This window comes from Chiloscyllium punctatum, chromosome 33, assembly GCF_047496795.1.
Source record: "Chiloscyllium punctatum isolate Juve2018m chromosome 33, sChiPun1.3, whole genome shotgun sequence".
In the NCBI taxonomy this organism is placed as follows: Eukaryota; Metazoa; Chordata; class Chondrichthyes; order Orectolobiformes; family Hemiscylliidae; genus Chiloscyllium; species Chiloscyllium punctatum.
Window position 1 is genome coordinate 20,609,155 of NC_092771.1, and position 25,622 is coordinate 20,634,776.

The following is a 25,622-nucleotide window of genomic DNA, read 5'->3' on the forward strand; positions in this document are numbered from 1 at the left end:
GCGCCAGAGACCCGGGTTCAATTCCCGCCTCAGGCGACTGACTGTGTGGAGTTTGCACATTCTCCCCGTGTCTGCGTGGGTTTCCTCCGGGTGCTCCGGTTTCCTCCCACAGTCACAAAGATGTGCAGGTCAGGTGAATTGGCCACGCTAAATTGCCCATAGTGTTAGGTGTAGGCCTCTGGGTGGGTTGCGCTTCAGCAGGTCGGTGTGGACTTGTTGGGCCGAGGGGCCTGTTTCTACACTGTAAGTAATCTAATCCTATCGAAAGGATGTTGTGAAACTTGAAAAGGGTTCAGAAAAGATTTACAAGGATGTTGCTAGGGTCGGAGGATTTGAGCTATTGATTAGATTAGATTCCTTACAGTGTGGAAAGAGGTTGAATAGGCTAGGGCTGTTTTCCCTGGAGCGTCGGAGCTTAAGGTGGGGGGGGGGGGGAAAAAGGGGAAGGGGGGGCGGGGGGAAGTCTTATAGAAGTTTATAAAAATCAGGAGGGGCATGGATAGGATAAATAGACAAGGTATTGTCCCTGGTGTAGAGGAGTTTAAAACTAGAGGGCATAGGTTTAGGGTGAGAGGTCTCTTTTATATCATTCCCCTAAGGGCAACTTTTTCACATAGAGGATGGTGCATGTGTGGAATGTGTTGCTAGAGGAAGTGGTGGAGGCTGGAACAATTACAACAACATTTAAAAAAGGTGTCTGGATGGGTATATGACCAGGAAAGGTTTGGAGGGATATGAGCCAGGTGGAGTTCAATCCAGGCAAATGTGAGGTGATGCATTTTGGGAAGTCTAATTTTAGAGCAAACTATACAGTAAACAGAAGAGCCTTGGGACAAGTTGATGAGCAGAGAGATCTAGGAGTGCAGCTCCATTGTACCCTGAAGGTTGCTGCACAGGTGGATAGAGGGGTCAAGAGGCATATGGTGTGCTTGCCTTCATTGGACAGAGTATTGATAGAAGAGCTGGAAGGTCATGTTAAAATTGTACAAGTCATTGTTTTGGCAGTATTTAGAACACTATGTACAGTTCTGGTTACCACATTACCAAAAGGACGTGGATGCTTTGGAGAGAGTGCAGAGAAGGTTTACGTGAACGTTCCCCAGTATGGAAGGTGCTAGCTACGAAGAGAGGTTGAGTAGGTTAGGATTGTTTTCAATAGAAAAGAAAAAAAAAGAGAGAGATTGAGGGGGGACCCGACTGGGATCTTCAAAATTATGAAGGGTATTGACAGGGTAGGTAGAGATAAGCTTTTTCCCCCAGGGTGAAGGATTCAATAACGAGACGTCACGCTTTCAAGGTGAGAGGTGGAAAGCTCAAGGGGGATAACGCGCAGCAAGCACTTTACACAGAGGGTGGTAGGTACCTGGATGCTTTGCCAGCAGAGGCAGGCACGGTAGATTCATTTAAGGTACATCTGGACAGATGCAGTAGATGGGGAGTAGAGGGACAGAGATGCTTATGAATTGGGAAACAGGTTTAGACAGTGGATTTGGATCGACTCAGGCTTGGAGGGCCGAAGGGCCTGTTCCTGGGCTGTAAAATTTCTTTGTTCTTCTTTGGGTGCTGGCAGGTGGGACTAGATTGGGTTGGGATATCTGGTCAGCATGGCCGAGTTGGACTGAAGGGTCTCTGTGCTGTGCAACTTTATGACTCCATGACTCTAAGTAAGTGCTGGGGAAACTTGGCAGGTCTAGCAGCCTCCGTGGAGAGCAACAAAAACACCCACTGCTGGTGCTGGTTCAAGACCAAACTGTTCACATCAATCTGAGCCAAACCAAGTCCAGCCAATCTGCACCTACCCAAGGACTGACTTGCTGTGGCAACATACATTTCGACATGCATGTTGTTGCCTGGAGTCATGGATATTAATGTTACATGTTAATAGGAATTACTCACCGACACTCAACCTATTTGATGTGTCATACAAATATATGAACAGTGAACAGGAGTAGGATGGCCTGGTGGCTCAGAGATTAGCACTGCAGCCTCACAGGGACCCAGGTTCAATTCCATCCTTGGATAGCTGTCTGTATGGAGTTTGCACATTCTCCCTGCATCTACATGGATTTCCTTCCACAGTTCAAAAATGCGCGGGTTGGATGGATTGGCTATGCTAAGTTGCCCCATAGTGTACATGGATCTGCAGGCTAGGTGGGTTAGCCATGGGGATTGCAGGTTTATGGGGCAGGGGTGGAATGTAGCCCAGAGGGTTGGGGTGGATTCAATGGGCTGAATGGCCTACTTCCACACTGCAGGGATTCGATGAACAAGGAGCCATTCAGACTTACTTCAAGCTTGCTCCCCTGTTCCAGACGATCACAACTGGATTTTAACCTCAACTCTACATTCCTGCATAGTTGCTAACAATCTTTTAGCCTTTGTGATCAAGAATGTATCTACCCCTGCCTTAAAAATGTTTAAAAGATTCTGCAAATACTGTGAAATAACTGCACAGAGGCCAGTATCCCATTAACAGGTCAACTTTTATTTACCTGTGCACAGTAGCCAGCTCAGAGTCAGTCCCCTGAACTGAGGAGATTCTAAATCCCCAGGTTATTTTTTTAAATTCAAATGCAATGGCACAAACAACACATCAGAAACAGCTCACCACAAAAGACTATTAATAAAGAACACTCCACAGGAAAACATAGGTGGTCAAAACAGTAGTTTCGATTCCATACAGGATAACAGTATTGCATAGACGACACATAGCAAGGTCACCGTACATCAGACAAATTCACCAAAGAACAAAAATGGTGACATAAAGTATCATGTCAAAACAAAGGCCAGTTCACACAAAGCTACAAAAATTCACAACGAAGCACACACTCCCAAGACAACTAACAGTGTCTCAACCACAACACAAGGCAAGACCACCGTACATCAGGCAATTCACCAAAGAACAGGGACAGTGACATAAGATATCACAGAAACACAATTTAATACAAATGGCAGCACAAAAATGCACAGACAGTCCCCAAACTAAACACTATCACTTGCTTGCCCAGGACATAATACATACACAAAAGGCATAATCTATACACAACAACACAATACACACAAAAAAGATTCAGTCCAACAAACTCTGAGGCACAGTCCGATCCACAAGAACACAGTACACTCACAAAGGCCCAGTATGTTCACGAAGGCCCAATACACTCACAAAGACATGATACACCCACAAAAGGCCCTGTACATTCACAAAAGGTGTAGTCCATACACAAAAAGTTTTACTCAAGGACCCATATGCAAAAGCAATAGCACAAAGGCCAGGTCCTGTTACAAAACCGTCCTTTCAATTTCACCAGCACAACTCCATCACTGGCTATAATCAGCCAGCTCAGAAAACAATTGCAAAAAAAATCCAAACCCCACAGCACACCAGCTGTAGCCATCCAACTGAGTCAGTCCACTGAACCAAAGTGATTCTAAATCCCTGGCTGTACATTTTCCTAGTCCCTAAAGTGAAGAGATTCTAAAATTCCATCCCGTCCCGTCCCGTTTCATTTCGTTTCACTCCTGGATCTTTTTTTTTATTCAGAGAAAACAGGACAAACCTCAAATCCCACCTTAACTTCATCCCGGGGTCATCTTGGTCAGCCAGGGCTTCCTGATTGGCCCAAGTTAACAATCGCAATCGAGAATCTCATAGGTCAACAAGATCCACCTGGTTCCAATCCCTACACACTGCCTTTGGGGAAGGGAATTCCAAAAACTCTCACGCCTCTGTGAAGAGATATTTCCCCCTCTCTGTTTTCAATCGTGCCTTCTTATTTTTAAACAATGCTCCTGGCTCTATATTCTCCCACAAGCAGAAACTCATTTTCTACATTCAATCAGTTAAGACCCCTCAGGATCCTCCATGCTTCAGTTAGTAATGGTAAGGGAGTATTGTTGACAAAGTACCAGTTCATAGTTCCTTGAAAGTGGAGTCGTAGGATGATGAAGAAGTCATTTGGTATGCTTGCCTTTATTGGTCTGTGCATTGAGTATAGGATTAGTGGTGCTGGAAGAGCACAGCATCCAACGAGCAGCAAAATCAATGTTTCGGGCAAAAGCCCTTCATCAGGAATAAAGGCAGTGAGTCTGAAGCATGGAAAGATAAGCTGGAGGAGGGTGGGGGTGGGGAGAAAGTAGCATAGAGTACAATGGGTGAGTGGGGGAGGAGATGAAGGTGATAGGTCAAGGAGGAGAGGTGGAGTGGATAGGTGGAAAAGGAGATAGGCAGGTCGGACAAGTCTGGACAAGTCAAGGAGACAGTTACTGAGCTGGACGTTTGAAACTAGGATGAGGTGGGGGAAGGGGAAATGAGGAAGCTGTTGAAGTCCACATTGACGCCCTGGGTTTGAAGTGTTCCGAGGCAGAAGATGAGGCGTTCTTCCTCCAGGCGTCTGGTGGTGAGGGAGCGGCGGTGAAGGAGGCCCAGGACCTCCATGTCCTCGGCAGAGTGGGAGGGGGAGTTGAAATGTTGGGGATAAAAGTTTGTTGTACTTACAGTTTTTGATGTTTGAGATGGAGTTGAAATACTGTTTGTTGAGAGTATGAATTCTCCTGAGGATGTAGTACAGAGTGGGTCCTTTGCAATTCTGAGAGAGTGTGGCTCTCAGCTGAGGCAGGGCTGACTGGAGAGAGGTTAGGTGCCGGCGCATTGCTGCAAGCGTGGAGCGGAGGATCTTGAAGGAGAACTGTTGCTGGTGTTTTTGAATCTGTAGTCTGTACTGTTTGTCCTGTTCGGGTCTGAACTCTGCTGGTTTAAAGGTGGTCTGGAGTCCGTGTGGGATGAGTTGGTTACGGAGGCAGGCACTGAGGAAGCAAATGTGGCTGTGGTAGCGAGTTTGTTTCACGACATGGTTGAAGAGCTTCAGAGCAGAGGAAATGACCTGGGAGTTGCAGTGGGAGAGGGACTCCCTGAGATTCTTGTAGAGAGATGAGGAAAACTTCTTCAAGGCAGACATCCTTGCAAGAGAATTCGCAGTTGGGTTATATTGGAAAGCCAATACTGGATTAGGGGTGCTGGAAGAGCACAGCAGTTCAGGCAGCATCCAAGGAGCAGTGAAATCAACGTTTCGGGCAAAAGCCCTTTATCAGGAATAAAGGCAGTGAGCCTGAAGCATTGAGTATAGGAGTTGGGAGGTCATGTTACAGCTGTACAGGACATTGATTAGGCCACTTTTGGAATACTGAGTGTAATTCTGGTCTCCCTGCTATTGGTAGGATGTTGTGAAACTTGAAAGGGTTCAGAAAAGATTTACAAGGATGTTGCCAGAGTTGGAGAGTTTGAGCTATAGGGAGAGACTGAATAGGCTGGGGCTGTTTTCCCTGGAGCATTGGAGGCTGAGGGGTGACCTTATAGAGGTTTATAAGATCATGAGAGGCATGGATAGGCTGAATAGGCAAGTTCTTTTGCCCATGCTGGGGGGTTCCATAGCTAGAGGGCATAGGTTTAAGTTGAGAGGGGAAAGATATAAAAGGGACCTAAATGGCAAATTTTCCACACAGGATGTTGTGTGCATGGAATGAGCTGCCAGAGGAAGTGATGAAGGTGAGTACAAATAAAACATTTAAAAGGCATCGGGATAGGAAGGGTTTAAGAGGAATATAGGCCGGGTGCTGGCAAATGGGACTAGATTAATTTAGGATGCCTGGTCAATATGGACTGAGGATTTTTCTTCTGTGCTGTACATCTCTGTGACTCTGACTCTACGTCACCACTCAGTCCTCGTCGAGGGCAAATTTCCTTTTGGAATTTTCCACTTGCCTTACATGACCAGCAGAAGTTCCGAGGATTGTTCCCATTCAAACTTTGCAACGTTTCCCTGGCTCTTCCAGCAGAATCGCAAAGCATGAGAGCAGGAACCTTCACAAACCCGGGAATCACATTCCGATCTTTAACTGTTTTAAAATCCTAGTGTGCATTGGTGACGTTTTTAATAAAACAAATCAGATAATGTCATGCCATGTTACAGTCACTGGACTGTTCGCAGTCCTCTGGGCAGACGGCTTTATGAAGCTGCCAGTGGAACACATTTACAGTTACTGACACAGAGAGAGATCGCAGCAGCAGTTGCACAATTATTGAAAATGTTAGCCGTCATAGAATCCCAATAGCATGGAAGCAGGTCATTGGAGTCCACACTGACCCTTTGAAGAGCATCTCACCAACTCCATAACCCTGCATTTCCTATGGCTAATCTCCCTATCCTGCAGATCCCTAGACACTCTGGGCAATTTAGCGTGGCCAACCCACCCTAACCTGCACATCTTTGGACTGAGGGAGGAAACTGGAGCACCCAGAAGAAACCCACACAAACACAGGCAGAGAGTGCAAACTCCACATAGACAGCCACCTGAGGTTAGAATTGAACCCAGATCCCTGGTACTGTGATGCAGCAGTGCTAACCACTGTGCCGCCCAAAGGCAAAACTTCATTCAGCAGCTGGCAAGAAGAGCTGTGATGGGTGAGGGGAAGTGTACAAAGCCAACCACACTTAGAAAATGCAAACCTCAAGCCATCATTGCTCCCGTGCAAATAACTTTAATGTTTTCTAAGGACAGTGCCTCTTCTGCAGATACTCTAGAGTGGTGTCTGCTCTATCACTAATCTCTTGATAGGCACAAGACCAGGATAGGTGGCAGAAAATGACCATTGCCCAGTAACACATACTGATAGAGATTAGCTTAGATTCCCTACAGTGCGGAAACAGGCCCTTCGGCCCAACCAGTCCACACCGACCCTCCGAAGAGTAACCCACCCAGACCCATTTCCCTCTGACTAATTCACCGAGCACTATGGCAATTTAGATTACTTACAGTGTGGAAACAGGCCCTTCGGCCCAACCAGTCCACACCGACCCTCCAAAGAGTAACCCACCCAGACCCATTCCCTTACATTTATCCCATTGCCTAACACTATGGGCAATTTAGCATTGCCAATTCGCCTAACCTGCACGTTTTTGGATTGTGGAAGGAAACCGGAGCACCCGGAGGAAACCTGCGCAGACTCAGGGAGAATGTGCAAACTCCACACAGTTAGTCGCCTGAGGCGGGAATTGAACCCGGGTCTCTGGCACTGTGGGGCAGCAGTGCTAACCACTGTGCCAACCACATGGCATAGCCAATTCACCTAACCTGCACACTTTTGGACTGTGGGAGGAAACCAGAGCACACCCACACAGACACGGGGAGAATGTGCAAACTCCACACAGACAGTCGCCTGAGGCTGGAATCGAACCTGGGACTCTGGTGCTGTGAGGCAGCAGTGCTAACCACTGAGCCACCGTGCTGCCTAAATGGCAAATATCACACAACACTGAGGAGTGGATATTGTGAAAGTACCACACACTTTGGAGCAAAGCCTTGCTCACAGCATCTATAAAGAGAATGAATGACACAATCTGTCATCGTACAATCTGCAGTTGAGTCCTGTCAGGTCACAGGGAAAGACAGGAAGCAAAGCCCCTGACACCTGGATTAAATTCCAAACCCTTTCTGCAAGATTATTTACGGCTTTCAGTGTTTCGCCACAGTCCTCATTGCATATCTCAATTTGGTGTAAATTTTAAAATTTCACTTCACTAGTCCAAAACGTTTATAGGGCTGGGAATGATGGTGGTCTCAGCACTGCTCATAGTGAAAACCACATCCTCTCGAAAGTCTTATTAATCACTTTAACCCCAACTCTCTGGTCACTGCAGTGCAGTCAGATTCCTGGTCAAAATAGCTGCCCCACTAAAGGCAGGGGAACGGTGAATTCAGACTCTATTACTTTAAAAGATCAATCATCTACACATTCTTAAAGGCTAAAATTCCGGCGTGAATAAACTAAAGCTGGAGCCCTTTAAGTCTCAAAGCTCAAGCCAGATTCCTTGATTTCCATTTGTTTGAGCTGGTTGTGAAGTGGAAGTTAAGATGGAGCCTTGTGTATCTTAAATATATGAACACGATGGGAAAGAATGCTAAAATAAACAAGATTCCTGAAGAAAATCGCTCAGCTTCCTGTCACTCTTGGTTTTCCCTGATTTGAAACAGTGTGACACAGTTACTCAGTTAGTCAAAAAAAAATACGAGATGGAGCCCAACCAGTAACATGGGAAAAATGGGACATTGATTATCTCCTGGGATGGAATCTTGTGCAATTCCATGCAGACGAGTGGATTGTTTAATCAGGTGGGAGGGTCAAAGGAGCATGGAGGACCTTCCTAATTGAGACCCTTAGGTGAGAATTTATATTTACTAAAGGGCCTTATTGCACCATTGCAGATATTCATCCATCAGAACATGGTACCTCACTAGACAGAGAGAATGGCCAATAAAACCATTCAGGGTTACTTGTGGGCTCCCGGGGGGGGGTCAGAGTCCCATGCCTGAAAGCGCTCAGTGCCAAATCAAATACACGCCATCAGGAAAGGAGTGACCTCGCTCCTATGCCCAAGATGCTTGCCCCACAACAACTAGCCCACCATCCATTACCAGTGTCTGAGCTCAGTCCTGGGTGGGTGCAGTATCGATAGCAGCCACTGTCTCCCAGTGGCACTGCTGAGCACAGAAGGATGAAGCATCTAATTGGTTGGTGACTGCTGAATGGGACTTCTGTCCCTTGCTGTCTCAGGAAGGGTAGGAGACACCTATTGGTATTATAGCTAGACTTTTAATCCGTAGACCTAGGTAAGGTTCTAGGATTTGGGTTCAAATACTGCCATTGCAGACAGTGAAATTTGCATTCAATTAAAAGTCTTATGATGACCATGAACCATTGTCAGTCACCATCCATCTTATTCACTAATGTCCTTTAGGGAAGGAAACTGCCATCCTTACCTGGACTGACCTACATGTGAGGACATGAGTGAACCAGATAGATGGTGCCTGACAATGGTTCATGGTCACCATTAGACTTTTAATTGCATTAAAATCTAAAAGATGCCCCAAGGCTTCTCAGAAAGAGGTGATGTGAAGATCTCATTGCCTCTTAAGTCAGAGACCCAGACCACCTCCAAAATCCTCACTTCCATGAGATTTGTCCTAGGTTCCTGGTTACATAAGGTCTTGGTTCAGCAATTTAAAAATGTAGATTCAACTTCAGCTCTTCATTGAACAAGACTGACTGAACTTGTCTGGTAAGAGGGGAAAATCTTAAAAGGGACCTGTGGGGTAACTTTTTCACACAGAGGGTGGTGCGTGTGTGGAACGAGCTGCTGGAGGAAGTGGTGGAGAGTGGTGCAATTACACCATTTAAAAGCCGAGAACTGTGTTGCTGGAAAAGCGCAGGTCAGGCAGCATCCAAGGAGCGGGAGAATCGACGTTTCGGGCAAAAGCCCTTCTTCAGGAATGAGGAAGGTGTGCCAAGCAGGCTAAGATAAAAGGTAGGGAGGCGGGACTTGGGGGAGGGGTGTTGGGAATGTGATAGGTGGAAGGAGGTTAAGGTGAGGGTGATAGGCCGGAGAGGGGGTGGGGGCGGAGAGGTCGGGAGAAGATTGCAGGTCAAGAAAGCGGTGCTGAGTCCGAGGGTTGGGACTGAGATAAGGTGGGGGGAGGGGAAATGAGGAAGCTGGAGAAATCTGCATTCATCCCTTGTGGTTGGAGGGTTCCTAGGCGGAAGATGAGGCGCTCTTCCTCCAGGCATCGTGTTGCCATGGTCTGGCGATGGAGGAGGCCAAGGACCTGCATGTCCTTGGTGGAGTGGGAGGGGGAGTTAAAGTGTTCAGCCACAGGGAGGCTGGGTTGGTTGGTGCAGGTGTCCCAGAGGTGTTCTCTGAAACGAGGGGGTGTAGGCGCAAGTTTTGCATTTCTTGCAGTTGCAGGGGAAGGTGTCGGGAGTGGAGGTTGGATTGGTGGGGGGTGTGGACCTGACGAGGGAGTCGCGGAGGGAGTAGTCTTTCCAGGGCACTGATAGGGGAGGGGAGGGAAATATATCCCTGGTGGTGGGGTCTGTTTGGAGGTGGCAGAAATGACGAAGGATGATACGATGTATCTGGAGGTTGGTGGAATGGTAGGTGAGGACCCGTGGGGTTCTGTCCTGGTGGCGATTGGGGGGGGCGAGGTTCAAGGGCAGAGGAGCGGGAAGTGGAGGAGATGCGGTGGAGAGCATCGTCAACCACGTCTGAGGGGGAATTGCGGTCTTTGAAGGAGGAGGCCATCTGGGTTGTTCGGAATTGGAGTTGGTCCTCCTGGGAGCAGATGTGGTGGAGGCGAAGGAATTGGGAATATGGGATGGCATTTTTACAGGGGCAGGGTGGGAAGAGGTGTAATCTAGGTAGCTGTGGGAGTCTGTCGGTTTATAGTAAATGTCACCGTATCATCCTTCGTCATTTCCGCCACCTCCAAACAGACCCCAACACCAAGGATATATTTCCTCCCCTCCCCTATCAGCCTTCCGGAAAGACCACTCCATCTTGAACACACCCCCCACCAATCCAACCTCCACTCCCGGCACCTTCCCCTGCAACCGCAAGAAATACAAAACTTGCGCCCGCACCTCCCCCCTCACTTCCCTCCAAGGCCCCAAGGGATCCTTCCATATCCATCACAAATTCACCTGCACCTCCACACACATCATTTACTGCATCTGCTGCACCCGATGTGGCCTCCCCTACATTGGGGAGACAGGCCGCCTACTTGCAGAACATTTCAGAGAACACCTCTGGGACACCCGCACCAACCAACCCAACCACCCCGTGGCTGAACACTTTAACTCCTCCTCCCACTCTGTCAAGGACATGCAGATCCTTGGCCTCCTCCATCGCCAGACCATGGCAACACGACACCTGGAGGAAGAACGCCTCATCTTCCGTCTAGGAACCCTCCAACCAGAAAGGATGACTGCAGATTTCTCCAGCTTCCTCATTTCCCCTCCCCCCACCTTTTCTCAGTTCCAACCCTTGGACTCAGCACCACCTTCTTGACCTGCAATCTTCTTCCCGACCTCTCCGCCCCTACCCCCTCTCCGGCCTATCACCCTCACCTTAACCTCCTTCCACCATCACATTCCCAATGCCCTTCCCCCATGACCCTCCTCCCTACCTTTTATCTCAGCCTGCTTGGCACACCTTCCTCATTCCTGAAGAAGGGCTGATGCCCGCAACGTCGATTCTCCTGCTCCTTGGATGCTGCCTGACCTGCTGCGCTTTTCCGGAACACATTCCTCAGCTCTGATCTCCAGCATCTGCAGTCCTCACTTTCTCCGACCATTTAAAAGCCACTTGGGTGGGTATATGAATAGGAAGGGATTAGAGGGGTATGGGACAAATTCTGGCAAATGGGACGAGATTAACTTAGGATATCTGGTCGGTGTGGATGATCTGCAGTGAGGGATCTGTTTCCATGCTGTACATCTCTATGACTCTAGTGCATCAAGCAAATGGATAGAAGAAATGAAAAGGTAAGATTTCTCTCAGAGACTAAGATCATTGTTTGGGGCCCGAGCAAGAACCTAAATGACACTAATTACTATCCAATTCATTTCTGTTCTGCTGTGATTACTGTAATGTAAGGTGCATAATTCACACACAATGTAATTTGGATTTCTCAACTTTGAACTCATAGTATGTGGGTTCTCGTTGTGTCTGCAGGGGTTTAGATGATTACATTTCTGTAGCTGTGGTGATTCCTTTTAAACTACTGCATTCGAGAGAAATGTCCTGGAGATTAATAGGATTTTGCTTTCATTGGGAGTATGAACATCTGATTAAAATAAACAGTGCGAATGCATTAGACTCTCGGATAGAGGATTCTAGACTTTTGGTGGCTTAGGGGAAACACACATAGTTTGGAAAAGCTTTTTTTAAATTTGAGTTTAGGGCAGTTTGGAGAAGGCTCAGGTGCAAAAGTGTTTCCTCTGAGGTGTTTAGGATTGTTAAGAAAGAGGTCATTTCAGTTTAAGGAGTTTAGTTTAAATATTCCAGACCAGAAGTGTTTGGTCAAAGCCCTAGAGGGAAAGTTGTATGAAAGATCCAGGAAAAATCCTAGTAGCACACAAACCCACCAACACTCTCAAACAAAAACTAACAACCTTAAAAGACCCAGTACAACCCATGGACAAAACCAGCGTCATCTACAAAATTCCATGCAAGGACTGCCACAAACACTACACAGGACAAACAGGAAGAAAGTTAGCCACCAGGATACACGAACAGCAGCTTGCCACAAAAAGACACGACCCTCTCTCCTTTGTAGCCCTACACACGGAAGAAAAAAACCACCATTTCGACTGGGACAACACATCTATCCTGGGACAGGCTAAGCAAAGACATGCCAGAGAATTCCTAGAGGCCTGGCACTCCAACCACAATGCCATAAACAAACACATAGATCTAGATGCCATCTATCAACCCCTCAGAAAACAAACAGGAAATGACATCACCACAAACCCCAGGAACAACAGCTTCGCTTCACTTGGAGGTCGCCACTGATGATGTTACCCAGCCAGGTGATGAAACGTCTGGATATCAAACCTACAGCTCAGCGAGCAAACCTACACCCTAAAAAGATGTCAGTTTCTCAAAATGGGACATTGAAAGCATGGTTAAAATAAACCTTATTGTTGTGTCACAGAAGGTGTAACTACTGTCAAAGTGAGTTTTTTTGAGGATTAATGGGATTGCATTTTTCCATATGGTTTAAAATCTTCAAATTTGAGGTATATGAGAATAGTTTGGTTTGTTCTATTTTCAGGATGGCACGGTGGCTCAGTAGTTAGCACCACTGCCTCAGCATCAGGGACCCGGGTTCGATTGCACCCTCGGGCAACTGTCTGTGTGGAGTCTGCACTTCAGGTACAGGTTAGATGGATTGGCCATGGTAAATTGCTCGGGGATGTGCAGGCTAGGTAGATCAGCCATGGGAAATGCAGGGACAGGGTAGCAGTGTGGTTCTGGGTAGGATGCTCTTCAGATGGTTGGAGTCAGCTCATGGAGTCATACAATATGATGGGTCAAATGGTCTGTTTCCATAATGTAGGGAATCTATTATATCTTTATTTCCTCTGTGCAATAAATATCTATTTTAATGTTAAGACAGGATCGGTAAACTGTCTGTTTATACTTCGGAAAAAGATCATGTAACGAAAACCAAAATAAATCTGTCAAACCAGATTTTAGTCTGTGTTCTGATTTGTCCAGTAATATAACAGACATGTACCACTTTGTATGTCACATTCTGTTTGTATACCCCAAGTTATACTGCTAACTGTGGCTGTGACAAAGATGTTCTGGGCATGTGAACAAGGCCTAGGATTGTCCTCGAGGATTCAGGAATTCAATTCGAACATAAGAATTACACTGACATCCAACTTAGGATCACCAGTAAGGCTTACAATATGGTGCACACTAGAAGGTGCATGCATTAATACACATTGGCAGAACATATTCTCACACTACACCTGTTTCAACTTAACAGACCGAAATCTATCGTCCGGTTTGATTCTTGGAGCAAGGCATTGACCAGATCAATGGTTTGAAATTTAATCAATGTTGGGCAGTTAACTGTCACTCATCATCTAACAGGTGCATTCTCTATGGCAGTATATCTACAAATCAAAGTCCTCTTGCCAATCAATGAGGACTCTGGACTCATTCAGTTAGTCTTTCCCCTACATTTTTACTTCTGGCAAGTAATTGTGATGAGGGCAAAGCAAAATGCTTCAAGGAAATGTGTCTTTTCTCAACAGTGCTCATGTTGAATCTCTATAGTATTACATAGTTTTATAGTATGGAAACATTTAATCCAAGTTTTAAAAGTCTTTGTGAACACCAGTTTTAAAAATATTGGGGATGAGAATTTTTTTTAAAAATTGCATAGATGTCTAGGCACGAATTACAGAGTTAGGTCACAAATGCTCAGGTTTTCAGAGTCATCAAGCCATACAGAATGGTAACTGATCCCTCAGTCCAACCAGTCCAACCACAATCCCAAACTAAACTAATCCCACCTGCCTGCTCCTGGCCCATAGCCCTCCAAACATTTCCTATTCATGTACTTATCTAAATGTTTTTTAATTGATGTCATTGTACCTACATCCATCACTTTCTCAGGAAGTTCATTCCACAAGCGAGCTACGCTCTGTGTAAAATCATTGCTCCCCAATTCGTTTTTATATTTCTCTCCTCTCAACTTAAAAATGTGCCCCTGAGTCTTGAAATCCCCCATCCTAGAGAAAAGACAGCTACCATTTATTCTATCTATATTATTTTATAAATCTCTGTAACTTCACGGCTCCAGTGAAAATACTCTGAGCCTTTCTCTAAACCTTCCATACCTGACAATATCCTGCTCCCAACTCGGAACATTTCCTGACTCCACAACCTTGTCTCGGGTGAAATTATCCTGAATGACAAAGTTTGATCTCTGGGTAGGGAGTGTGGTTGACCTTATCCTGAGGAAAGATGGGAATCATATCTCGAGTACAACAGAGGAGAATCTATTAGGGGTTCCTGCTGTGAGGCAGGAGGTGAGTGAAGGGATTGATGGTCCTGGGACAAGGGCGTCAATCAAGAGGCAAATGCTAACCATAATAGTTACCCAATGAGGAGCTGGTGTGTCACTGGAGTAACAATCCCCAGCCTGATGTTCTGGAAATATTGGCTTGAACTGCTCCATGGCAGATGGTGAAATTTGAGTTCATAAAAGTCTGGAATTAAATCTTGACCTAATAGTGACCACGTAACCATTTCTTGCAGAATTATTTTCATTGCAGCAATGTTATAATCCCAGGTAAGACCCACAATTTTCTTTTTTGTGAAATCCAATGACCAGGCAAAATTTGAATTTCCAAATGTATGAGACTGAGAGTATAAAGCCATAAGATTCCACTGTGATAAATAAGCAAAACATTTTTTACTATCCAAGAAGAAACAGGGCAAATAACCAATATCTTATATTCTAACATGCAGAACTAACATGAGGCAAATATGAATTAACAAGCAAACTGTGGTCTAACACATCACAAACTTCATTGAATGCAGACACAACCAAGACAGGTCCAACTATTTTGTCAGCAACTCACTCAGTCTTCAGTGATCATTGTCAGTCACAAAAATCCTTCAAAATTCTACAACAATTCTTAACAGGGCCTGTACTGCACTGTAATGTTCTATGTTCTGTGTGGTGCTGTCATATTTGGCCCATGTCCCTCCAAACCCTTTCTACTCAAATACCCATCCAGATGCCTTTTAAACGTTATAATTCCACCACCTCGTGTGGCAGCACATTACATACATGGACCACTTTAGGGCCCTTTTAAATCTTTCCCTCTGACCTTTGGAGACACGGAGGTACGGCCTTCCTGTCGAAGGTGCGAGGTACCCACCCCATTCACCCCCACCCCACTGGCACCATGCCCACTCGTGTCTTTTTCTTGCCTACTCTCATTCGTGCCACTCTGAAGCATCATAGAAAGCCCAGGGAATAGGTAGACTCCAGTGGGTTCAGTCACATTCTTCTACTTGGCATGGTTCATCTTCTTGAAATGCTTTACACTGTTCTGGAGGGGGACCTATTGTCTCCAAATAGGGCAGCATGGTGGCTCAGTGGTTAGCACCGCTGCCTCACAGTGTCATGGACCAGGCCAGACTCCCTCAAAACATTGCAAGAAAGTAGCCCAGACCTTAACTTTGCTAGTTGTTTTAAGCAGGGGTAATGTGAATATTCCAGGAGGGATGCAGCTGGCCAAACCACTTAGTTTTAAACCAAACAGAACTTACTTACAAGATTACTGAATGAAACACAAACAAAAGAAAACAGAAAACACATCCGATCTGAAAACCCAACATACTATCCCAAATTAATGGTGCTGTTCCAAATATTTGCAACAATCCCCTTAAACACCCCTTGGCACAAAAGATAAAATCAAACACAGTTTCTTGCAGCAGTGAGGTCAGAGAGAGGTCAGCATGGACCTGCTTCTTTGGGAAGCAGTTTTTTTCCACACTGCTGCTAAAGACCAAACCAAACCAGAGAAAGGCCGAAACTGGGAGAACTGGCCACTCCCCTTTCATTCAAGTGTTTTTTTTTACTTGAAAGCCCTTTTCCTGAGGCAGTATCTGTAAACTATAAACAAAATGGCTCTAAAAACCTTCAATCCCAGACTTTTTGGAGTTTGCGTTGTCTGGGGAAAAAAAGCCAAGGACAACATAACCTTGTTAAAAAAGTGGCTTCGCCACAACAGTCTGGGTTCGATTCCAGCCTCAGGTGGCTGTCTGTGTGGAGTTTGTACCTTCTCCCCGTGTCTGTGTCGCCTCCTCTGGACGCTCCGGTTTCCTCCCACTGTCCAAAGATTTGTGGGTTAGGTGGATTAGCCATGGGAAATCGCATATGGTGTCCAGGGATATGTAGGATAGATGGATAAGCTATGGGGAATGCTGGGTTATAGGATATGATGGGGTAGGTCTAACTGAGCTGCCTTTGGAGGATTAGGGTGGATTCAATGGGCTGAATGGCCTGCTTCCACTCTGTAGCCGTTCTATGAATACGGCCTGCTCTCTTTATGTACAACATTGTAATTCAGCTATATTTTGGGAAGAAAAAGTGAAAATCTACCATGCAATTAGTCAGCTGTACTTTTACATGTGCAGTCAGTTCTGTGGAACACGTGTGCATGACATGCCTCGTTCCCATTTGCCTTCCCCCAGTTGACAGGCACCCACTGCCAGCTTCCCCACCCCAAGATCTTGGTGAAAACAGGGAGGAGGGCACCCAGAGCCAATTCCTTTTAGTGACAAGCTGATTCCAACTCATCGATATTGAGAGCCACAGCATCCATTCACTTTCCGAATGGCTTGAAAAGACAAGAAGAACCCTTGAGTATGTTGGATTACCAATGGCAATGTTATGGGCCTGACCAAACACCCTCAAAATATTCAGAAGATAGTCTACACCCTAACTTTTTCTTATTTTAAACGTAAGTGCCAGGTGTTGCATTTTGGATACAATTTGATTGGCCACATTTGAAGCAAAATGCACTTTATTCACATATTATAGTGAAAATACAACCAAAGAGAAAGAAAAGAATTGGCTTAGCTGTAAGCCTATCAAAAGGCTGAACAAAATAATAGATACAGTAGCTAATGCTAATTAACTGTTCTATTAGAGTAACATCACATATTCACACTCTTGACAAAGGCAAAGTCAGAAAAACAGATTGTTTCTCACACACTAATCTAGCAGCAGGAAGAGCACCCCAGCTTTTGGCTGGAACCAAGAGAGGGAAAAAAAATAGCTTCCATTTCATTAAGACCCAAAGCAGCAACTGCTACTGTAAACCTAAAGTTAAAAATCCTGGTTCTATGGGAGCTTGACCCCACTCATCCAGGCTGCTTTTATTGTTCCAACTTAAAAAAAACAAGGCCTCACAAACTGATTACTCTAGTGGCTCAGCACTTTTGTCTCAAACACCTCTCTTCAAAAAAAAAACCAGGACAACATACAGTTCTTAAAGGATTGCCACAATGGGAATAAAGGTTCAAATGGTTGAGGTCAGAGGTCATGTGTTGATATTTCCAGGACTGCTTTTGACCAGAATTAGCACATCTAGCCCCAGCACGCACACCAAAGTTGCACTTGGTGAACGAGGTCTGCTTTCACATTATTGAGAGTGAAGGTTTTATTAATATTTTTTGCAAAGTTACCTCCAACGCAGCTGTGACATCAGATTGGAATCCCACTTGAGGCAGGCACTTTAAATGTAAACACCACACAGAGAATATTTTACTGGCAATGAATCTCTATAAACATTTGTGGAAAAGCTCAGAGGAATGAACTATTTACAATGGATATTCGCCCGAAGTTGCAGATTCATCAGGATATTGATGTTGAGCTTAAACGGTCATCAAAGTGTTCAGCTGGGAGAGTTCCTACTCCCTGTTGACCATGTAACACTAATTAATTTGCCTCACAGACCGAATAATAAATCCTTCTCCATTCATAGCCTTCTGAACTTGAGGATTATGCCCAGATAGTCCAACTCGATCTCCTACAGTTGTACCATTCTTGCCATCTCTCTAGCTCAGACGTGCTGTCAGTCATAGAATCCTTACACTATAGAAGCAGGCCATTTGGCCCATCGAGTCCAAATTGACACTCTAAAGAGCATCCCACCCAGATCCATCCTTTCCCTGTAACCCCACGGTGCCTATTGCTAACCCACCTAGTCTGCACAGTCCTGGACACTATGGGCAATTTAGCATGGCCAATCCACCTTAACCTCCACATCTTTGGACTGTGGGAGAAAACCAGAGCACTAAAAGGAAACCCACACAGACATGAGGAGAATGTGCAAACTCTACACAGTCGCCCGAGGGTGGAATTGAAACCAGGTCCCTGGCATTGTGAAGAAGTGCTAACCCCTGAGACACCATGCCATCCAAGTCAGTCTGTCTGCACGTCCAATAGTTGCATACTGCTTCCTGCTTCCATTTCTTATCTTCTTACGGAGTAGACAGGAAAATGGAGTCGAGATCAAGATCAGGTCAACCAATCTTAAAAAATGGTGAGATCGGCAGCGTCCCTGACTCTGAGCCAGAAGATTCAGGTTCGATTTCCCACAGTGGCCAAGGGAAGTGTACTCACAATCTGACCAAGTAGGTTTATTAACAACCTGTAAATCCTTGCATTACGACAATGGCATACATTTAAAGTGGGAGATTCTCTTGAATATCCAGGTTTGATGCAGATTGAAGCCACTCAAACCCCAGCCTCTAGCTTTCGTCTATTGACCTGACCCAGGAAGTACAAACTGCTGAAAACAAATGCACATGTGTTTTGTTTGTCTCATTCATCTCTGGACACAGGAAGACTTCTAAATCTATCACAAATGCTTATTAATTGTTCAAAATAAATAACATATATTTAAACAACCTCTTCATACATTTAATCACTCATAAAACTGTCAATCAGGCAAAGCACACAGTCCTCTTGTAGGTTTGTCAACAAGCCCTGATGAACTAAATGGATTTCAAGTTAGACCAGCAGAAGGCTGGAGGAACAGAGCAAGCCAGGCAGCTTCAGGAGGTGGAGAAGTCAATGTTTCAGGTGTAACCCTTCTTCAGGACTGGAGGTGGGTGTAAGGGGAGTTGCAGACTAAAAGGAGTTTAGGGTTAATCCAATGTAGACTGATAAAGGATAAAACACCGTACTTTGTACATAATGCAAAGCATTAAGAGTGCAAAGGATTAACGGAAACAGGTGTATAGATTATTACCTAGGACAGGATATAAAGAATTAGAATACAAAGACATAGACCCTGTGATTAATACTGCTGCCTCACGGTGCCAGGGATCTGGGTTCAATTCCATTATTAGGCTACTGTGCGGAGTTTGCATGTTCTTCCCACGTCTGCGTGGGTTCCTCTGGCTTCTCTACAGTTTTCCTGCCATAGTCCAAAGATGTGCCGGTTAGGTGGATTGGCCATGCTAAATTGGCCCGTAGTTTTCAGGGATGTGTAGGTTAGGTGGTTTAGCCACGGGAAATGCAGAGTTACAAGTCTGGGGGCATCTGGACATGATGCTCTTTGGATGGTCTGTTTGGACACAATAGGCCAAATGCTACAAATTCTATGATACAAAGCCCTGGTTAGGTACCCTCTGAAATACTATGAGTGGTTCAGTATAAAACTGCTTAGAAAAGATATATTGGCATTAGAAACAGTGTTTGTTGGCTTAGCAAAGCAATACAGAGACTCCAAAGGTCAAATAATGAGGAAAGATTGGACAAGCTAAGATTGCACTCCCTGGAATAAGATTAAGGACCAATTTTATTAAAGTACATTCATCAAAATAAAGCAAAATTAGGATGGTAGGGTTAAATTGTTCTTACTGGCTAAGTTAAAAATCACACAACACTAGGTTATAGTCCAACAGGTTTAATTGGAAGCACTAACATTCGGAGTGCTGCTCCTTCACTAGGCGGTTCATCCGGAGCTTCCAATTAAACCTGTTGGAGTATAACCTGGTGTTGTGTGATTTTTAACTTTGTACACCCAACTCTAACACCAGCATCTCCAAATCATGGCTACTGGCGAAGGGACTCCAGGCCTAGGTGACATAGTCAAAAAATTAATACCAAATCTTTCAGGAGTGAAACCAGGAAAGACTTCTACACACAAAGGGCGGTAAAAGTTTAAAATTCTCTTCCAGAAACCGCAATTGATGCAAGAATGGCAGATGTTTGTTCATGAGACAAAAAAACTGCAGATGCTGGAATCCAAGGTAGACAGGCAGGAGGCTGGTAGAACATAGCAGACCAGACAGGATCAGGAGGTGGAGAAGTCGACGTTTTGGGTGTAACCCTTCCTCAGGACTTTTGTTCATGACAGTGTAACGAGGCCTCAGCAGCAAGATGGCGAAGGTGTGGGAGAGCACCGAGCAGGGGAGCACAAGCAGGCGCGCTCACCATCTCTGCCGGAAGGAATGTCTTTGTCAGTACAATTCTGGATTAGTGGTGCTGGAAGAGCACAGCAGTTCAGGCAGCATCCAAGGAGCAGCAAAATCGACGTTTCGGGCAAAAGCCCTTCATCAGGAATAAAGGCAGAGAGCTTCAGGCTCTCTGCCTTTATTCCTGATGAAGGGCTTTTGCCCGAAACATCGATTTCGCTGCTCCTTGGATGCTGCCTGAACTGTTGTGCTCTTCCAGCACCACTAATCCAGAATCTGGTTTCCAGCATCTGCCGTCATTGTTTTTACCTTTGTCAGTACAATGTCTCATGGAAAGAGGAAAAGGCAGACAAAGGATTTCCTCATCCAGACGTGAACCATTGGCTTAATTCCATGTTAGAACTATATTCCTTGTTTAACTTTAATTTCCCTCCATGTTTGTAAAGAAACAATATAAAAGATTAGAATAAAGGATCCTAGCCTCATGACCTTCAGGCTATTTGTGTTCTTTAATGTCCTACTGCAATAGGGATTAAAGGATATTGGGCCAAGGCAGGAAGTGATCATTGCAGAGTGTCACATTCAAGGAGCTAACTGGCTCACTCTTAATTCTATGTTAGTGTAGGCCATTCAGCCCTTCTGTCTTGCACAATGTAATAGAACTTGAAAATCCCTCAATCCTATTAGTTCACAGCATGACATTCGATTTCCATTGTTGACTCTTTTCAGATTCATGGCCAGACCTAAATTTAAAATAAAAGAGAAAACTGACAGTTTGTGCTCTTAATCCAATAAAGCATCAAAGGCTTGAACTGTGCTTCAGAAGGCAGGGAGTGTTTTCAGATCTGAGCGTGTTACTGTGCCTCAGGAAGGGAGGAAGAATTCAGTTAGATTCCCTACAGTGTGGAAACAGGCCCTTTGGCCCAACAAGTCCACACCAACCCTCCGTAGAGAACCCACCCAGACCCATTCCTCTACCCTATATTTACCCCCTGACTAATGCACCTAGCACTATGAGTAATTTAGCATGGCCAACTTACCTGGCCTGCACATCTTTGGAATGAGGGAGGAAACCCACTCAGACATGGGGAGAATGTGCAAACTCCACACAGACAGTCACCCGAGGCAGGGATCGAACCCAAGTCCCTGATACTATGAGGCAGCAGTACTAACCACTGAGCCACCTAGACAATTGCAGAAGAGAATCACATACACATGCCATTCAGGCTGCCAAAACCATGCTACCTCTTTTGTAAAGCTTTCCAATTCATTTCACTCCTCCTGTCCAGTCCCTATAACTTTGCAAATTTTCTTTGTTTAAGTAAGCAAATCTTAGCAGAACAAAGAGACCTTGGAGTGCAGGTTCATAGCTCCTTGAAAGTAGAGTCGCAGGTAGATAGGATAGTGAAGAAGGCATTTGGTATGCTTTCCTTTATTGGTTAGAGTACTGAGTACAGGAGTTGGAGGGTCATGTTGCAGACAGGACATTAGTTAGGCCACTGTTGAAATATTGTGTGCAATTCTGGTCTCCTTCCTATCAGAAGGATATTGTGAAACTTAAAAGGACTCAGGCAAGACTTACAAGGATGTTGCCAGGGTTGGAGGATTTGAGCTACAGGAAGGGGTTGAATAAGCTGAGGCTGTTTTCCCTGGAGCATCGGAGGCTGAGGGGTGAATTATTGAGGTTTATAAAATCATGAGGGGCATGGATAGGGTAAATAGACAAGGTCTTTTCCCTGGAGTCGGGGCCTCCAGAACTGGAGGGCATAGGTTTAGGGTGAGAGGGGAAAGATATAAAAGAGACCTAAGGGGCAACGTTTTCATGCAGAGGGTGGTACATGTGTGGAATAAGCTGCCAGAGGAAGTGTGGTGGCTGGTACAATTACAACATTTAAAAGGCATCTGGTTGGGTATATGAATAGGAAGGGTTTGGAGGGATATGGGCTGGGTGTTGGCAGGCGGATGAGATTGGGTTGGGATATCTGGTCGGCATGGAAGAGTTGGACCAAAGGATATGTTTCCGTGCTGTACATCTCCATGACTCTATGACTGTTGTAAAACAGGAAAATTAAAAGCGAAAAAGCCCATGTATCAGGTTTTGCATTCCACGTCTATATCTGATCTATATTCAACTTGAGCTCTCTTCTGAACTGGTAAGTGGAGTTGTTACCAATTCTCTACCCTCCATCCAAGCAGAGTCACTGTTATGGATAAGGGGATGTCATAAAATCTCTAAAAAGGCAGAAGGAGGCCATTCGGTCCATTGAGTCTGCACCAAACAGCATCCATCCAGACCCACATGTCGCATGGCTAACCCACACATCCCTGAACACTATAGGGTAACTGACCATGGTCAATGCACCCTAACCTGCACATCTTTGGACTGTGGGAGGAAACCCGAGCACCCCAAGGAAACCCACACAGACATGGGGATAATGTACAAATTCCACACAGACAGTCACCCAAGGGTGGGATCGAACCCAGGTCCCTGGCACTATGAGGCAGCAATGCTAAATGCTGAGCCTCTGCACCTACATCAGCACACTCCAGGCAGGGAATGTTAAATGGAAAGTGGTTTGAGAATGAGAGAAGCTGGAAATGAAAATAAAAGACTGAAATAGGAAAGAAAGACAGTAGAGATAGAAAAAAATTGACTGGCAGTGAAGGGTAAAGAGATGATATTGGAGAGGCAGAAATGGATGCTCAGGAATGAAATCAAAAACAGTGAAATCCAATGGGAGCAAACTCTCACTTCATGAAATGCAATGAAATATTAATCAGTCTAAGTGCCACTCAGAGGAAAGTGTGTGTTAGTGAATGTGATGGGTGAACCCATAATGCAATGTCTCTGGCGTATTCATTTGGTTGTGCAGCTCAGTCAAGCTCCTGGCTATGTCTGAACATTCTCTTTCAAAGTGGAATTACTCGTTGGGGAATTATCCTCCAATACTTTTGAAAGTGCGTTGAGAGCCGCTGTCGAGATGCACTTGTAGTAAATGCTTCTGGAAAGGATGCAATTGAAGATTACCCGGGCAGCACCATTAAAGGAACCAACACTCGGCCCCAATCAGAATCATTGAGTATGAGGAGGATCCAATGGGCAACTTCAGAAGGAGCCTGAAGCATCTTCATTTGGACATGATTTGGCAGAGGAAAATCTAGACCAACCTAAGATCCACTACCATTATTCCCAAGAGTAAAATCCATTCCATGATTGACCTTATCCCATGGAGAGAGGTAAAGGTTTGTCTGCAAAAATGGACCAACTTAGAGGAGGTTTCGAGAGAGGGTTTTAAGCTGAATAAGAGGACAAAAGTAATGATCTCATTCAGTAATGATTTGAAAAGGAATTCAACTCTCACGTCATGGCAAGGTGCATTGATTCCGGGAACTCCAGTGTAACACTTCTGAAGATTATTTTCCCATTTGCAAAGACCCCTATTAAGATTCTCAAAGATTGTCCTGGAGGACAACAGGAGCATGATTAGCTGAAGTTGAGTCCCCGTTGGTGAATGCCAATATTTACAGAGCGTGCTGTCTTTTGAAAGCTCATGGAGAAATAAAAGACCGTGCAGTGTTTGAAAACAGAAGTAAGAACTTGCATTCTCAGCCTCAGAATGTTTCAACGTGTCTCACCGCCAATTCAAGACTTTTCCAGTGTAGTCACTGTTGTGACGGAGAGGAAGATCCCAGTCAAATTGTATGCAGCAACTTCAGAGATGGCAGTAAGGTGATGATAAGCAGAGAATTAGTCTTTTTGTTTCTGGAATAGGTATTGGGAGAAAGTGAGGACTGCAGATGCTGAAGAGTCAGAGTCAGAAAGTACTGGAGAAGCTCAGCAGGTCAGGCAGCTTCCAAGGAGCAAGAGAGTCGATGTTTCAGGCATAAGCCCTTCATCAAGAGATAGAGTGGGATTCAGATTTGAACCCACTGTCTTTCTGACTCAGAGACATAACATTTCACTCATCAGACCAAGCATAGGAGTTGGGACAGCATGTTGAGGTTGTACAGGATATTAATGAGGCTTCTTCTGGAGTACCTTGCCCAGTTATTGGAAGGATATTATTAAACTGGAGAGATTCAGAAAGGATTTATCAGGATGTCACCAGGGATGGAGGGTTTGAGATATAAAAATACACCGGAAAGACTGAGGCATTTCTTCACTGGAGCTTAGGAAGTTGAGGGGGCGACCTTATACAGGTTTATAAAATCATGAAGTATATGGATAAGGTGAATGGCAAGGGTCTTTTCCCTTGGGTGGGGGAGTTCAAAACTAGGGGGCATATTTTTAAGGTGGGAGGAGAAAGATTTAAAAAGGACACGAGAGGCATTTTTTTTATACAGAGAGTGGTTTCAGTGAGGAATGAACCGCCCGAGGAAGAAATGGATGTGGGTATAGTTACAACATTTAAAAAACATTTGGATGGGGACATGAATCGGAAAGGTTTGGAGGGATGTGGGCCAAGAGCAGGCAGGGGGGACTGGTTTAGTTTGGCAACATGGTCAGCACGGACCTGAAGGATTTGCTTCCACATTGTATGACTTTATCAGTCCAAAGAGGCAAAGACATTGACATCGAAACTGACAGCAGCAAGTTGAGACAACACCCCATAAGAAGCAGGGGATGCCAGTCACAAAATGGAGGGGCATGGGATGTGGAGGTCAATGGCAGGGTCAGCCTTAGTTACCCATCCCTAATTACCCCTTGAATTGAGTTGCTTGCTTGAACCGTCTCAGAGGGAAGTTAAGAATCAACTACATGACTGTGGGTCTAGAATCACGTAGAGGCCAGACCAGGTAAGGACGGCAGATTTCCCTACCCATTAGTGAACCAGGTGGGTTACCTTCTGACCTCACCATCACTGACATTGTTTATTCCCATCCGACTCCACTCCTGCCTCAGCTCATCGACTACTGAAGCCCTCATCCATACCTTTTGATGCCTCTAGACTTGACTGTTTCAATGCACTTCAAACTGGCTTCTATTGCCCCTCAAACTGAATGACTTGTTCGGAATATCCTGAAGTCAACAGTGGGTCTGGAATCACATGGAGGCCAGGGCAAGTGGGGATGAAGGATTTCCTTCCCTCAAAGTACATTTGAGAACCTGATGGGTTTTTACTTTTGAAGTGGGAGGTGGCACAGGGCAGGGTGACACTAGGCACACGGACACACAAGATGGCCGCTGAGCCATAAGTTGGCCACTTCAAAGAAGATGGCTGCCGGACCACAATATGGAGAGAGACAGCAGAGCAAACACAGACA